Here is a 16730-nt window from a genome sequence, read left to right on the forward strand (position 1 = left end):
AGTTGGAGTGGTATAAACTATATGTGTAGTACAGATCCCTCCCCTCACAGGAAGAAGTTGGGAGTTGGGTTTTCTTCTCTGATTGTAAGGCATTGTGCTAAAGATCTGATTTGTACTCAAGTGCATTTTCACTTTCCCTATGCATTTTCTTTGAATGGGGGTAGACAGAGTTTCACTCTATCACTCAGGCTAGAGTACAGTGGCATGATCTTGATCCACTGCAACCTCCACCTCTCTGGTTCAAGCAATTTTCCTGCCTCAGCTTCCTGAGTAGCTGGAATTACAAACATGCACCACCATGCCCAGCTAATTATTGTATTTTTGGCCAGAGATGTGGTTTTGCCATGTTGGCCAGGCTTGTCTCCAACTCCTGGCCTCATGTGATCTGCCTCAGCCTCCCAAAGTGCTGGGATTACAGGCATAAGCCATCATTCTCAGTGTTTTCCCTATGCATTTTGATTTGAATATTTTCCCAGTCATTTACTGTACAAGTCTTTCAACTAGATTTTGACTCTCAGTGAAAGGATCCTTATGTAGGTGTTTACCCTTTGTGTCCATTGAAGGAGGAGTACTCAAGAACTTCCTATTCTGCCATGTTGCTGATATCATTCTACATTTTTAATAGAAAGCTCTTTATGACTAGTAGTGACAATCAAAAGAAAATAAAAGCTAACATTGAAAGAGTTATTCTTCCAAATTTGTAAATGTGGCCATAATCCATCTAAGTTAAGGGGGGAAAATAGAAAAAAAATAATGCCATGGCTGTAAAACCTATGATGTACCAAGGAGCAAAGACAACTAGACTGCTAATTGTTAATTTTAAATGATGCTACTAATTCCGAATTAGTGTCTAATTTTTAGCAGCTGTTCACACTTTTTAAAGGAGAAAGTCCATTTATGAACTGAAGTCCAATACTGGCATGAGAAATGCTACATGTATACATTCAAAGGAATTCTCAGAGAAAAGCAAAACCCTATTAGATATTTTTAAATAAGGGAATATGTGACCTTTAAATGTCAAGTGGGGTGATAACTTCAATTTGGCACATATAATATGTTTTGTGACTTTATAACTTTTCAGAATATTTTAAAAATAAACTTTTAGATTTTTAAAATGTTAAATTATAGTAAGTAAAACTATAATTAAATTCTACATTGTATTGTTTTCATATGTATTTATCATATTAAAAATGCTAAAAGCTCTACAGATCTGAAAATATAGTTTTCTACTTTATACTTACCTTTGAAGTAATGTTGGATTATGCAAGATTGCATTATATGGTATTCATAAATGTATTCCTTGCATAAATGTTGCATTTCTCGTATTTTATTTTATCTTATTCTGTCCATACATATTTACAATTAGTCAATGTGTGAAACTTAAGTTTCCATACCCTGATATTTTTCATAGAAGTTCATTTTAGACTTCATATAAGATGAAATTAATCTATGGTATAGCAATTCCTATGCATGACATTCTGTCTCATGTATATCTTCTAGAACATAGGTATAGAAAAATCTTTGAAATATAATTGCTCTCTACTGACTATCTAAATTTTGTGGAGGGATACATTAAAAAGAGAAAAGGAATAAACTGTGTAGTCTAGCTAATAAAATTACTATAAACCATATCTTTCTCATACTACTTTTTCTATAAAAGGAAAATCAGGAAATGTAGAATAAAACATCATGCATTTTAATTTTACTAATTATAAATATCAGAAAATTTTCTCTAGTTTTCTTTTTGACAGTTTTATTTAAACTACTATTTTAAAAACTTTCTCTTCTATTATGTGCCATGACAACATTTTCTTCAGCTAGTTTTTACCAGCTTTATTAAGATATATATATATAAAATATATAGCCGGGCGCGGTGGCTCAAGCCTGTAATCCCAGCACTTTGGGAGGCCGAGACGGGCGGATCACGAGGTCAGGAGATCGAGACCATCCTGGCTAACACGGTGAAACCCCGTCTCTACTAAAAAATACAAAAACTAGCCGGGCGAAGTGGCGGGCGCCTGTGGTCCCAGCTACTCGGGAGGCTGAGGCAGGAGAATGGCGTAAACCCGGGAGGCGGAGCTTGCAGTGAGCTGAGATCTGGCCACTGCACTCCAGCCTGGGCGACAGAGCCAGATTCAGTCTCAAAAAAAAAAAAAAAAATATATATATATATATATATATATATATATATATATATATATATATATATATATAATATATAATATGTAGTAAAATGAACATAGTTAAAGCATCCAATGTGATAAATTTTAACATATGTATACATTTATGAGACCTTTTCCATCTGAAGGATACCTGTTAATTTTCCAAGTTTCCTCTGGCCCCACTGTAGTTCTTTTCTTTCTGTTCTCTCAGTCTTCTGGCTCATGTAATACCCTGGCACAACTGATCTGCTTTCTGTCACTACAGATAAGCTGAATTTTTTAGAATTTTTATGTGTGTGTGTGTGTATATACATATATATATATATATAGAGAGAGAGAGAGTTTTTTTAAAAAAGTAAGGGAAAATAAGATAAGGATATGTGTGTGTGTATATATATGTGTGTGTGTATATATATATTCTGCATGCATATATATATAGCCTGCATATATATACACACACACACACACACACACACAAGTCACACACATGCCTGTGTGTGTGTGTGTGTGTCTGGCATGCTTTACTCAAAATAATTATTCTGAGAGCCATCAATATCATGTAATTGCATGTATCAATAGTTGTTTTTTTATTGCATAGTAATATTGTTTAATATAACCCATAGTAATATTGTTTGCATATAACCCATTTTGATTGCCTATTCATTGGTTGATGGGTACTTGGATTGTCTCCAGTTTTTGGTTACACAATTAAACTGTGCTGAACATTAGTTTATATTTCTTTCCTTTCATTTCACTTTCCAATATGACTTTACTGTAATTACCTGGAATGAAATAGCAGATTCACATGAAAGCTGTAGGATTAACTTTTTAAGAGTACAAAACTGGTTTTTAAAGTGTTTCAACCATTTTACATTCACATTGTATGAGTTCCATTTTCTCATTATTGTCACCACCATGTATAAGAAGATTTTTTTAATTTCAGTCATTCTTATATATTGATATTGATATATATTTTAGATCATATTTTTTATTCCCCAGTGTGTGATGATGTTGAGCATATATTTGAATACTTCTTTGATATCTGTATGTCTTCTTTGGTGAATATATAAATTTTTGCTGAGTATTCAAGTTGGACTACTTATTTTCCTATTATTTCCTATGAAAACATATTCACATATTTGAATATATAGTTTCTTTATTGAATTGTCTTTGCAACTTCTCTAGAAAAAAACCAAACCTGTATTTGTTGAAATTAGGTATGGTGATCTTCCAAACACATTCTTTGAATTTTTGGACTCATCTAAATCCTTTGCATTTCTATATAAATTTAAGAATCAATTTATATTAAAATGAAAAATCTTACATAGTTTTGTTTCGAATTGCACTGAACCCACAGTTAAATATGAGATAGTGGATATGTTAACAATATTGAGTGTTTTAATCAATATACCTGGTGTATATCTTAATTTGTCCCTATGTGGAGAACTAAGGAACATAATGAAGCTGGTTGGCTGCTTCTAAGTTCACTGGACAAAGTGATGAAAGAAAACGATGAACTCAGAGATTCTATCTCCCAGCTTCAGAAGCAGATACTGAACCTCAAATTTGCTAAAATTGCCCAGAGTGAGGGTCTTATCTCCAGTAGAGAAAGAGCTGAGATTGTGAAAAACAGACACAAGTTCTCATCATGCGAGTGACTGACCTGCAACAAAAAGTGCATGCACAGCCTTGCCAGGTGTCTATTTTTGAAGTGAGGAAAAGAATGGAACCCTGCAACTTGGGATGGGAAATTGTGGGAGGACACCAATGAAAATGGGGACACTGCATTTGTAAACTCTGGTGAACCTTTTTTGCCTGAAGAAACAACTTCCCCATCCCCTGTAGTCACAACATCCCCTCCCTGACCCATGCTGCCATCAGATTTCCATCTTTGTCTGAGGAGATAAACCCTGAACTGCCTGAGGCAACAGTGATGGTTTCCCCTGAGGCAGTTGCCAGGCAAGATAATGTTGATTCTCCTCAGCAGCCACCCCCAATACTCCTGTTTCCTTCTAGACTTCCTCCATCATGGAAAGGGAAGAGGTTTGTCCTCATTGAAATAGATATTAACTCTAGGTATGGGCTTGCCTATTCTGCAGCCAATGCTTCTGCCAAGACTACCATCTGTGGACTCACAGAATGCCTTATCCACCATCATGGTATTCCACACAGCATTGCCTCTGACCAAGGCACCTGCTGTATGGTATTTGTCCATTTCTTAATCAATGCCTTGCAGTTATATTGAGCAGTTAATACACATAATTATGTATTTCAAAGTATTAAAAATTTCCAATGATATTGTAACTTTTTTCAATCTGGAATATTTTGCCATTTCATCCTAAGTAATTACCATGAAGTCATATTGGAGAGTGAAATGATTAAAAAACATGTTAACTAATGTTTAACACAGTTTAATTGTATGACCCCAAACTGGAATCAATCCAAATATACTACAATGTAGTAATAGTTTATTTTGTATAACAATCTTCTATACTGCACCCTTACTATTTCACTTATTAGTTCTAGCAGCATTTTTGCACACGTCATAAGATTTTTTTATATAAATAATTGTGTCTTCTACAAATAAAGACAAATTTATTTATTTATTTATTTATTTTCAATGTAGATTAATTTTACTTGTTTATTTTATTGGATTGGCTAGAGTTTTCAGTATAATGTTGAATGGAAATGACAACATTAGACATTCTTATTGTGTTTCTTATCTTTGAGAGAAAGCATTTTGTTAAGTCTAGATTTTTCACAGATGTTCTTTAACAAGTCCATGAAGTTTTCTCTTTTTTTATTGGCTAATACATATTTTTATAAATTTCTGTTAAAAGATGTTGGCTTATGGCAAATATTTTTCTACTTCTAGCTTTTTTTCTCTTTTTAGTCTTCTAAAATGGAGGAATACATTGTTTAAATTTTAATGCACACTCAGTACTGTATTCCTGGGATAAAAGTTACTTGTTGATGACGTACTTATTCTTTTGTATATCGTTAAATTAAAATTTCAAACACAGTTTGTTAAGAATATTTCCATCTATGTTTATTCGGATTATTGGTCTATAATTTCTTGAATTGCAATGGTTTGTTTGACATTAAAGTAATGTTTCATAAAATGAGTTAGCTGCTATTCCAGGTTCATTCATATTACTTGTAAACTTTAATTGTTTAATTTGTAACAGATTTCAATAACTTCGTTTATAAATTGAATGAAGCATGATTTTGTAATTATTTGATTTTCAGTTAATTCTAATTTAAATAATTTTAAAAATATGTGTAGATTTGTATCTTCAAATTCAGTATATGTTCTTTTTATAGGAGTTAAATAATGCTTATTTTTTTATTTTTATTTATTTATTTATTTATTTTTGAGGTGGCGTATCACACTGTCGCCCAGGCTGGAGTGCAGTGGCGCGATCTCGGCTCACTGCAAGCTCCGCCTCCCGGGTTCACGCCATTCTCCTGCCTCAGCCTCCGGAGTAGCTGGGACTGCAGGCACCCTCCACCACGCCTGGCTAATTTTTGTATTTTTAGTAGAGAGGAGGTCTCACCGTGTTAGTCAGGATGATCTTGATCTCCTGACCTCGTGATTTCGCCTGCCTCCGCCTCCCAAAGTGCTGGGATTACAGGCGTGAGCCACCACGCCCAGCCATAATGTGTTCTTATTAAACATGAATGGGTATATAATATACACCAATTTGGGAAATTTTATATAAATATTTATTAGCTCAGGCTAGTTAATATGTTATTTAGATGTTTTCAATACTTTATCTGTGAATAAGAGCTATGTGAACATATTTGGCTTATTGAGGTTTTGACAATTTCTGTACTTTTCAGCTAAATTTCATACTATTACATCTAAAAAAACATTTTATATTGTGCATCAATTTGGGCATCTCATATTTTTAATTGTTGAAATTATGCATTTCTAAATGATATAATGTGTGTTTATCCCTAATAATTTTGTTAACCCAGAATATTATTTTTTAAAAATGTAAATATAGGCCAGGTGCGATGGCTCATGCCTGTAATCCCAGCACTTTTGGAGGCCAAGGAGGGTGGATCACAAGATCAGGAGTTCAAGACCAGCGTGACCAATATGGCAAAATCCTGGCTGTACTAAAACTACAAAAATTAGCCATATATGGTGGCAGGCACCTGTAGTCCCAGCTATTCGGGAGGCTGAGGCAGGAGAATTGCTTCAACCCGGGAGGCGGAGGTTACAGTGAGCCAAGATCGTGCCACTGCACTCCAGCCTGGGTAACAAAGTGAGACTGTCTCAAAAAAAAAAGAAAAATGTAAATATAGCTATATCAGCATACTTTTTGATATAATGTGGCCAGTCTGTTTTCTTACATTTTTCTGTTTTTATTTATTTACTTTAAAAATAATGTGTGGGTACATAGTGGGTGTATGTATTTACAGGATACATGAGATGTTTTGATACAGCCATGCAATTTGAAATAAATACATCATGGAGAATGGGGTATGCATCCCTTCAAGCATTTATACTTTGAGATACAAATAATCCAATTACATTATTTCAGTTATTTGAAAATATACAATTAAGTTATTATTCAATATAATCACCCTATTGTGCTGTCAAACAGTAGGTCTTATTGATTTTTTCTACTTTTTTGTAACCATTAATTATTCCCACCTCTCCCTCCGACACCCAGCACCATTTCCAGCCTCTGATAACCGTTCTTCTACTCTCTATATTCATGGTTTCAACTGATTTGATTTTTAAACCCCCAAATAAGTGAGAACACAAAATGTTCATTTTTCTGTGCCTGGTTTATTTTATGTAACATAATGATCTCAGGTACTAACCATGCTGTTGCAATGGACTGGATGCCCTTCTTTTTTATGGCTGAATACTACTCCATTGTGTATATGTATCACATTTTCTTTATCCATTCATCTGTTGATGGACACTTAGGTTACATCCAATTCTTAACTATTGTAAGTGCTGCAACAAACCTGAGTGTGCAGATATTTATTTGATATACTGATTTGCTTTATTTTGAGTATAGACCCAATGGTGGGATAGCTGAATTATATGGTCTCAATTTTTAGGTTTTTGAGCAATCTCCATACTGTTCTCCATAGTGGTTGTACTGACTTATATTCCCACCAATAGTGTACAAGGGTCACCTATTCTCCATATCCTTACCAATGTATGCTATTACCTACCTGTCTTTTGGATGTAAGCCTTTCCAACTGGGGAAAGATAGTATCTCATTGTAGATTTTTGCATTTCTCTCATTATGAGGTTGAGCCCCTTGTCACATGCATGTTTACCATTTGTATGTCTTCTTTTGAGAAATGTCTATTCAAATCTTTTGTCAATTTTTTATCAGATTATTATATATTTTTTTTCCTATAGAGTCGTTTGATCCCCTTATATATTCTGGTTATTAATTCCTTGTCAGATGGGTAGTTTGCATATATTTTCTCCCATTCTATGCATCGTCTCTTCATTTTGTTGATTATTTCCTATGCTGTATGAGAAGAGAGTGAAAGTATTCTAGAATGAATACGAGAAGACGAGTATGAAAAATTAAATTACCATGAGTATGGAGAAAGGGCAGCATTCCACACCAATTGTGGAAGAGAACTGTGGGCCTGAAGAATAATCTGTAAGTTTGATACCATTAAATAGTAACAAAATCTCTTTATTTCATAATTACCTATAGAGTATACATGTATAGTTTTGGGTTTGGTAAATATTCCCCTAACTGATGGCATACACATTAAAGTGAAATATTTGTAAGAAAAAAATCAAATATTTATTTGAACATTATATTTTAACATGAAAGCCAAATAAAAAGTGTTAAAAGCAAAAGATATAATATAATATATAATGTCCTCTAAGTAACTTTCAAATATTAAAAAAAGATAGTTTGAAACTTTTTAAAAAGGTTTAATGCTAAACTTTGTAAAGAGGTATTATTTTATCATTTATGTCTTCAAAATTTTTTTCAAAATATTTCTCGAAGTTTTATATTTATACTTTGTAAGTTTATGAAGACACAGTCAAGATTCCAGGGAAAATGATTATTGACAGATCACTAACCTTAAAATGATGAGCTATAGTTTACAGAGATTGGATGCAAATAATCTTCTTAGTTGATATTGACCACAATTCCATCAGTTTTTGTTACAATTATGAATCAGTTTTTCAAACAATCCCCAAGAGAAAGAAGGGAGGGAGAGAGAGAGAGAGAGAGAGAGAGAGAAGGAGAGAGAGAGGAAGGAAGGAAGGAAGGAAGGAAGGAAGGAAGGAAGGAAGGAAGGAAGGAAGGAAGGAAGGAAGGAAGGAAGGAAGGAAGGAAAGAAGGGAGGGAGGGAGGGAGGGAAGGAGGGAGGGAGGGAGGAAAGAAGGGGAAGGGGAGGAGAAGGGGAAGGGGAAGGGAGGGAGGAAGGAAGGGGAAGGGGAATGGGGAAGGGAAGGGAGGGAGGAAGAAAGGAAGACAGGAAGACATCAATTTCTCCAAGACACTAAACTATTGATTTCTGGTGCTTAAATTGTCACAAAATTTGCAACAGAAAGCTACTAATGCAATATATCTCTGGTCAATATGTAGCACAGGCAGATGTTTTCACTCCTACCACCCAACCAAAAAAAAAAAAAATACTGATGCCAGAGCCTATTTTACCATGTATGATAAGGTAATTAGAAGTTTGTTTCACTTTCATTTCAAAATGTTATTTTCTATTTTTTTCTATGTAACCCAGTTGGATCTGGTCACTTTCTGGTTGACTTTCAAAATGCAATGATTTACCTCACTATAATGTTTGTCTTAGCCAATTACATTATTTTTGGTAGGAAGTCATGGACTTGGGTGTCAATAATTGCTTTCAGGAAGTCGCAGATGAGAGAGAAATGAACAGGAATAAAAGCATAAATTGTGAAGAAACTATGTGGACCTCACTTGTAAATTTGCAGAAGAATTGTCCACAAGGTAATGATTAGAATCATATACATTATTTTGTTGAAATAAAAACATTCTGAAAAGTTTCTGATATATAGAATTTGCTCGTAAACATTTGCTTAATTAAATTGACCAGAAGGTAAATGTCTGGAAGACATTTAAAAAATACTCATGCAACACATTAAAATAAATAGAAACTTTAGGAAACTTGGGACTAATTATGGTATTTGTAACAATGAACTTACTTTAAAATGTATACATTTTGTTTTCTCATTAAATCTGGAAATTAAGCGGGCACAGAATGATGTAAGGAATAATGAACATTATCAAAATATGGATTCAATTCTTCACAGCAAAACATGCAATTTAAAGATAAACCTCACAGAGACTTATACTGAAAAAAAAAAAGTGCTTTGCAACGAAAAACATAAGAAAGAAGGCTGGTCCGAATATGGGCTAGTCTGACGTTGATGATACTGTGGAGCATTTTATATTAGGATTCAATGTGGCTAGTCACGTCAACTTTAATACATTCAAAGCTGTTATAAATCAGGAAGCCATCTAAACTCTAGGAGAGAAAAAGGTACACCTCAGCTATTGGTAAAATGTTCTTAGGATTCCGTTTGCATGTTTATCTCTCTAAATTTGAAAAAGCTGGATAGTCTTTATTGGATCCACATATGAGCTGAACCTCTCATCTGTGCATATAGCTTACAGTCTATAAGCTTACAGCCTATATTTCTATATTCCAGAAATGGTTGCTGGTAGACATATCTTGAGGGTTTATCACGTTTGACCCTCAAAGAACATTTGGTTGTGTCTACCTTTTATTTTTTCTCCATGGGGGATTTTCTGGTGAAAACGGGAAAACCTACTAGACAAATTGTGAAAGAACTATTAAAGAGCCATAACACTCAGGCTGTGTCTTTTTGATCAGTCTGCTTCTAGGGCACTTATTTCAAGACTTTGAAATAGAAGGATCTGGTGTATAGAAATGCTTGAGTTTTGAACATTGATTTTGTATCCTGAGACTTCGCTGAAGTTCCTTATCAGCTTACAAGATTTTGGGCTGAGTCAATGAGGTTTTCTAAATATACAATCCTGTCATCTGCAAACTGAGACAATTCGACTCCCTCTCTTCCTATTTGAATACATATCATTTCTCTTGCCTGATTTCCCTGGCCAGAACTTCCAATACTGTGTTGAATAGTAGTGATGAGAGAGGGCATCCTTGTCTTGGGCTGGTTTTCAAAGGGAATGCTTACAGCTTTTACCCATTAAGTATAATATTGGCTATAGGTCTGTCATAAATAACTCTTACTATTTTGAGATATGTTCCATCAATACCTCATTTATTTAGAATTTTTAACATGAAAGGATGTTGAATTTTATCAAAGGTCTTTTTTGCATCTATTGAGATAATCATGTAATTTTGTCATTGCTTTTGTTTATGTGATGGATTACGTTTATTGATTTGTATACGTTGAACCAGCCTTGCATCCTAAGGATGAAGCCAACTTGATCATGTTGGATAAGCTTTTTTGATGTGCTGCTGAATTCAGTTTGCCAGTATTTTATTGAGGATTTTCCCATAGATGTTCTTTCAGGGATATTGGCCTGAATTTTTTTTTTTTTCCATCTCTGCCAGGTTTTGCTATCAGGATGATGATGGCCTCAAAAAATGAGTTAGGGAGGAGTCCCTATTTTTCTGTTGTTTGGAAGAGTTTCAGAAGGAATGGTGCCAGCTCCTCTTTGTACCTCTACTAGAATTTGGCTGTAAGTCCATCTGGTCCTGGGCTTTTTTTGGTTGTTAGGCTGTTAATTACTGTCTCAATTTCAGAACTTGTTATTGGTCTCTTCAGGGATTTGACTTCTTCCTGGTTTAGTCTTGGGAGGGTTTATGTGTTCAGGAATTTATCCATTTCTTCTAGATTTCCTAATTTATTTGCATAGAGGTGTTTGGAGTATTCGCTGATGTTAGTTTGTATTACTGTGGGATCAGTGGTGAAATCATGTCCTTTGTAGGGACATGGATGAAGCCAGAAGCCATCATTCCCAGCAAGCAAACACAGACACAGAAAATCAAACACTGCATGTTCTCACTCATAAGTAGGAGTTGAACGATGAGAACACATGGACACAGGGAGGGGAACATCATGCACAAGGTCTTGTGGGAGAGTGGGAAGCAAGGGAAGGGAGAATATTAGGACAAATACCTAATGCATGTGGGGCTTAAAACCTACATGACAGGCTGATAGGTGCCACAAATCACCATGGGACATGTATACCTATGTAACAAACCTGTACGTTCTGCACACTTATCCCAGAAATTAAAATAAATTTAAAAAATTAAAAAACAAATAGAGGGATCTGACCTCTAATCTTTTCCTCCTTTGCTTGCTGAGATTGCAGGAATGCTATGGCTTGTCATTCAGAGGCTTTTTGCTTGATTGTTAGACCCTGAACTTGTGCAGCTTAAGAGTTGTAAATGTGTGTGAAACGGAGATAATCTGGTTGTTATGCTGAGTTTTCCATCTCTTTCTTCTCATCAAGATCTTGCCCTTCATTCTACACTTTTGTATTTCAACCCCAAAAGAATATTGGTGTGTCCATTGGTTTCACTGTACCTAGCAGAGTCCCTCTGTATAGGAAAAGTTCAGATTTTAAGCCTTAAGTGACTTAAGTCCAGATCCACAAATACACTTATGGAAAAAAAAATGTTACCTCAGAATGTCATTTCAGCTGTCTTCCATAATCCCCTCACCAGAAAGTTGGCCCCTCCTGTCTTGGAGGCTTCAATATTTCTATGATGTTTTTACATAGATGTTCTTAATGCAGCTTTTCTAGTTTTTTTTTTCCTTCTGGGGCACTAAATCTACTTCATTCTGTTTTACTATTGGTATCCCAACATATCTGTTTATAAAATAAAAAATATAGATTAATATACAGAAAATTTGATAACAGATGCAACCATCTCAATGTTTTTATAGTGTTTTCTACCAGAAAGTGGCACATAACCAATGTCTGTTGTTGCCTTTGACTGCAGAGTGAGAGTGATAATCTGTTCCTGTTTGCCTGGGACTTGTGAGGTTCTCAGGATGCTGGACATTCAGTGGTACAGCAGTAAGTGTCCCTGGAATATTAAGATGAGTTGATCCACCTAAAATAAAAATCTACTAATGCATTCATTTTTAATGTGGGAAACACATGGGAACTCCAGATATGATGGCTTTTATTGTTCCTACTTTACACCAATGTCATGTGCCGGAGCAACGCAATGATATTCCAAAATTCTTCTGTTATTAAAAACTTACGTTCAAACTCATAAAAGATTCAATCTCACTACTTGCTTCTTTTCTTTGAGAATATTACAAATACTATTTTGAAATAAATTTTTATGTGCTTTATAAACTTTGTTTTGCTGCCTGATTCCATTAATTTCATAATCATGTATGATCTTCTGCAGCATATGGAAAGACCCTGAATTTTCGTCCCAGATCCTTTGATAATTAGTTACATGACTTGGACTTGATCAATTCTTAAAATCTCTCAGTTTTTTATCAGTAATGCATGAGTTATATTTGTTTACTATATATTAAATGAGTTAATATGTGTAAAATACTTAAAACAATGGCAGTTGTATTAATGCTATATAAATATTAAATACATGAAAACAAATGCATCTATTATTTTAAATTTTGACAACTTATTTTCCTTTATAAGCTGCAGGCATAGTTATTTCTCCTATTTGATTTCAAATTGTTTGGTTTTTATATGAAATTTCATGTAGCCATACTCTATAACAAGTTTTGGTTGTTACAATGTGTCATGTGTTTGTATTAAACTAGTATTACCCAGGTTATTCAAAGAATCACACAGGGATCATTCAACATTCCACTTGGATGTGTATGTGTTTATAGGCTCCTTGAGGGCACCATCATTCATGCTCATGAGTTTTACTAGTACATTTATGCTGACATGCTCTAAATCTACTTTTCAGTATCTGCTGACCCAGTGCTGACTGTCCCTTTGCACCACTGTCTTTATGACATTTGAGTGTGGAATAGATGTCACCTGCAGTAACTCTTCTAATATGAGCATCTAGATTTTCTGCTTGCAGGCATTTTCTAGTACACTAGTCTGCTCTTTTCCATGATGCTGGTTTGCTACAGCAATATGAATTTCTGGCTTGCTTTCTTTCTACTTATCTATAGAAATATTGCTAAAGTAAGTATATTTCTCATTTCTTGGTGTAATATTGACAGTCAAGTTTTAAGATGAATAGTTCAGTGTTAATCTGCAAAATACATTGCAGATTAAAATTTACATGATTGCAGAACAATCTTATAATTAAAAAATTCTTGAAAATTATATTTTCAAGATTATGAAAGCAAATTTTTAAAAAAGCAATCACACTTTAATTATACTAAGGAAGATAATCAACATGTAATCACCAACTATTACTCTTTGATTATTTACTAAGCAATTATTTAAAAATCAAATACATAAATAGTAAAGAAAATTAATGACAGACAGTTGTTCATATATTTTCTATGTAATATAATTGTTAAACTCACACAAATTAGTTTTCTTTAAAAATTTCAAATGTGCTATTCTACCAAGCAAATTCATTCAATTCATCTATTTTCTGACAATATAGTAGAAGCTGACATAGGCCATTTATATACGCAATTTTGTTCCAAGATTCAATGCATGTTTATAAGTTATTCTTCTGTCAATATGCTTCATTAATTTCAACAACCAATATATGAAAATTTAAAAATTATTTTGAATATAACTATTATCAAGGGTCTGATATATATGAAAGAGAAAACATTGCTGTCAATTATTAATCTGTTCATAAAACATATGAACAACAAAAAAAATAAACTTTGTTGTCTTGATCTTTTAAAATCATGGTCCTGAAAAGGTATCTTCAAAAAAATAGTCTTTTGCTATGATTTTCATGTGCTGGTATTTAATTAACAAAAATAAATATCTTAGAGAATTAATTTAATATTTTATTTGAAAAATAAATATCACCAGCCTCTCATGAACATTTGCAATTATTAAAATCTAGACTTAGATGTCAAACTGAAAATTTGAACACAAAAGCTAGAAGTCTGTATTTATAAGTTACCAATATTTTTACAAATTTGATAATATATTTAATTGAAAGAATATTTACCTACTTAGAAATTGGTTACTGCATGGATGCATAAGTGTAAATACAATATTCAAAATACATTGTTTGTAAATAGAATAAAATAACTTCAATGTCCTTAAGTCAGAAAAAAGTATTAATATATATGTTAGGCCTCCCACTTTGTTTCACTCCTTCGTTAGTGTTGCCTTACTATGTTTCTTCATAAACTGACGTCTTCAGTTAATAAGCTGTACTAAGATTCTGTAAATTTAACAGGAGAAATAAGTCATGTCCACTGGTCATATTTTTATCAGCAGATGGCTCCCCTGGTGTTTTCCTCTACTAAGGATTCTTACAGGTTGAAATGCCAAATCAAAACAATACCAAATGTAAATATGTATTCTCCACTTCATGCCAAGATTAATATACATTTTCACTTCCCTCTAAGATGCTTTTACAAGCTTCTTGAAATGCATTGAAAAGCTAACACAATTACAAGCACTTTTCAACTATTAATAAAAACATACTTTACAATTTTCTGTCTATACTATTTTTTTCTTTCACCAATCGAAGAAGACAGACTACAGTTTCCATGCCTGTATCTACAGAGAACTTCAGAAAACATTTTTAAAGGACTAAGTCACAAAAATAAAACCTGAACAGAAATGCACTTTTGATTTATTAAAATTTATTATTTTAAAAGACATTCTATTTAAAATACAATTATACAAACATAAATTTTCAGTAATATTCTATGAGTTATTAATATAGTTCAATTTTAATAGCCTTTGACCTATGCCTTTCCAGGAACTACTGGAGTAATGATAGATTGTTTGGCTCCCATATACTGTTAGCAACAAGAGTCAAGAAGGAAAAGAAAAGGAAAGTCCTACCTCTCCGAAGATAAAAAGCTGATCAGTTACAAAAGAGACCGTCATTAAATATTTTATTTGTTCTTGAGATGTGATGTTTTTAAAGAACTAAGTGTATTTTCAAGTTGTCCATTCCTCAAAGATATGACAATTGCTTCAGACTTAGCCCTGCATAATCTCATAAATTCCATTTCATTGTGACATGTAGTAAACCCATTAGGTTATTTTTACCATATATTTTTACAGTTTTAAAAATAAGTGTACTTACACTCTCTTTTTTATTCATGTAATAATCATTAATATTATAAATTTAAAAATTAGATTTCATATAATATAGCAAATTTCAGGGTCTTTTTAATTCTTACACAGTAAAAAAAAGTCATATACTTTGAACAGACTGTCTTAAAATATTTTTTCAAAATCATTGGATAAGTTTAGATCTTTGTTCAAATCATGTATTTTTCATTATCTTTCAAAATGAAAGTATGATTACTCTTCCAAACAAATTCGAATATGCATTTATAAGAGTAAGGAATTACAGATTTTTCACTGTAAATTTTATTTTATTTTCTATTGTTAATAATTAAATTTTTTTCTTTTGTAAAAATAGCATTGTGAAGATACTTTTCTAGATATGTTAAGATAAGATTTTTTTTTTTTTTTTTTTTTTTTTTTTTGGCTTCCAAGTGTTGTATTTCACTAAATGATTATTTTCTTAACTGGTAGTTTTCTTTTTTGACAGTCGATATTCTTGTCTGCTAAAAGTAATAGTGGACTGAATAAAAATAGTGGACATGAAATGTAATTTATTTAGGAAACATTGATCTAATTTAACAACATTTAAAATATAAGTGACATTCTAAAAGGTAAAAGTCAATTAAAAATATTCATAATGATGCTTATAAATATGCATAGAGACCTAGGAGGCAGCTAATTTATAATGCTAAGACCTGAATTATCAAAAACAGTGCACACAGTGTCACATTTATTTCATAAATCCAGAAGAGATGTTCAATTTCTTTTAAAAGTTAACTTAATTATTTCATGCATATTTTATCTAAGCAAATGCAGAGCTCTGTTTTCTTGTTTTTAAATTTATGCTTAGACTGTGCCATATAATATATACTTATTCTGAAATTATAGTTACTACTTGTTTCCAATAGTTTTTTCAACAATTCTCTGCACTAGAAACTTAAGGAAGAAATGCTATATTTATCTGTGTCTCTGTATCTAGCTATATCTATAACCATCTATATATCATCTATAACTCCTTATTTTATGTATTTTCACTTATTTATCTTTTTATTGGCTTCTAGTTTCTATTTTATTTTGGTTTGTTTTTTGAGATTGATGCAAAATCATTAATTTTTGGCATTATATTTAATATGTGAATCAAATACTATGTATTTCCATTTTAGTACTTTTTCAGCTCTAATTTTCAGGATGTGATATGTTTCATCACACTATAATGCTTTTCTTTAAATATGTACTATGTATTTGGTGATGTTTTTAGAGTTTTAAAATATTTTTATTACTGATTTTCTATTTAATTACACTGTTCTAGGAAAATATTCTGAAATGGAAAATCATAGATTAGGGATGCTGC

The 16730-nt window shown here is 32.8% G+C and overlaps 1 non-coding gene across 1 annotated transcript; it reads right to left on the reverse strand.

Annotated features, from left to right (window-relative positions):
* Positions 1 to 9949: 9949 nt before the first annotated feature.
* Positions 9950 to 10011, reverse strand: LOC114676566 (U7 small nuclear RNA). The gene has a single exon (XR_003727620.1). It is a non-coding gene; the product is annotated as a U7 small nuclear RNA (small nuclear RNA).
* Positions 10012 to 16730: the final 6719 nt, after the last annotated feature.

Source organism: Macaca mulatta, chromosome 2 (assembly GCF_049350105.2).
Source record: "Macaca mulatta isolate MMU2019108-1 chromosome 2, T2T-MMU8v2.0, whole genome shotgun sequence".
NCBI classification, from domain to species: domain Eukaryota; kingdom Metazoa; phylum Chordata; class Mammalia; order Primates; family Cercopithecidae; genus Macaca; species Macaca mulatta.